This window comes from Octopus bimaculoides, chromosome 17 (genome assembly GCF_001194135.2).
Source record: "Octopus bimaculoides isolate UCB-OBI-ISO-001 chromosome 17, ASM119413v2, whole genome shotgun sequence".
Classification (NCBI taxonomy): domain Eukaryota; kingdom Metazoa; phylum Mollusca; class Cephalopoda; order Octopoda; family Octopodidae; genus Octopus; species Octopus bimaculoides.
The window spans coordinates 33,908,747-33,910,134 of record NC_068997.1 but is presented as its reverse complement, the minus strand read 5'-3'; the positions used below and the strand labels follow the sequence as shown (position 1 = coordinate 33,910,134).

Sequence of the window (1,388 nt, the reverse complement as noted above, 5' to 3'; positions counted from 1 at the left end):
TATATATATATATATATATATATATATATACAGATATATATGCATATACGCATTTATGTGCACATATACGTATAGACACACATATATATGCATATCTATGTACATGTGTGTACATACAAATATATATGAGTATAATTATCAATAAATATGTACGCATTTGAATCTATATGTATGTAAAAATATACAAAATATATACATATTAGTATTAATATGTATATTAGTATTAATATATGTGGATATATGTATATATACATGTATACATATAAGTAAATATACATATTCTATGTTAGATGACTTGTGAGGTCTCTCATGATCTCTGCTGGCAACTCGGTATCCAGGACACCCACATGCATGATCGCCGATTAAACCGGCACCCCTACCAGACTATCTTGGTGAGGAGGATTGCTTGAAAGCAAAAGGATTAAAAACAAGAACCCAGTGTACGTTCAACGGCTGTCTAGCAATAGCACAGACACTCAGAAATTCTGGTTTCGTGTACGGTATGCTGAAAGGCCATTGGGAATGAGGTAACCCTCAGATTTTGTTAAAGCATATCTCTAGAAGGTCACTCTGATATAAAACCGGATATACAAGAAATGGCTATGGATAATTTTGGATTATTTTCTTGCACTTAAATTCATGCTGCTCCCACATTCCTGAGTCATATCTGGCACTAGATATCTTGCTTCAGCTTCTCACCCGATCATGTCAAGAGGGTGGGGAAGGTCTACGAGGTGTTATGCAAGTCTCATTGAATCTAAAATTTTGCATTGGTATTGCTTTGTCAGTAATGGACATACTCATCAACGAATTTGACAGCCATCGTATATATGCATATCTATATACATATCCATGTACGAGTTTATATACATATATGCATATGTTTTAGATTTTTCGCAAATATCAAATATACATGTGGTTGTATGCATACACATGTACTCACCCATAAACACACACATATACACACATGCGCACACACAAACACACGCACATAAACATATTTGTTACAATAGCTGATATCACCATGTGACATCAGCTGTTGAAGTAGAAACGCTGTGTGTGTGTGTGTGTGTGTGTGTGTGTTCATAGGGGTGAGAATGAATGCATTCTTGCCCTGAAGGACAATACTCTTTGTATTATGAGCAGACGACCATTGTCTACTTACTTCTAAGTATCGTTGTTACGCATATTCTTGAAATGTAAATCTGATGCTACCGGGATTTGGTCTCACGAATAAAGAAATGATTTCTATCAAATATGCTTCTTTAAAAGCATTCTTTTATGCTTACGTTTCTATTATATGTTAATGTTTATGTGCATGAACATGAACATATATGTGTGTATATATGTGTGTGTGTGTGTGTGTGTGTGTGTGTGTGTGTGTGTGT

The 1,388-nt window shown here is 34.7% G+C and overlaps 1 protein-coding gene across 1 annotated transcript in view; it reads left to right on the top strand.

Annotated features, from left to right (window-relative positions):
- The window catches only part of LOC106871116 (sonic hedgehog protein-like), a 167,085-nt gene that overhangs the window by 58,066 nt on the left and 107,631 nt on the right, over positions 1–1,388 (top strand).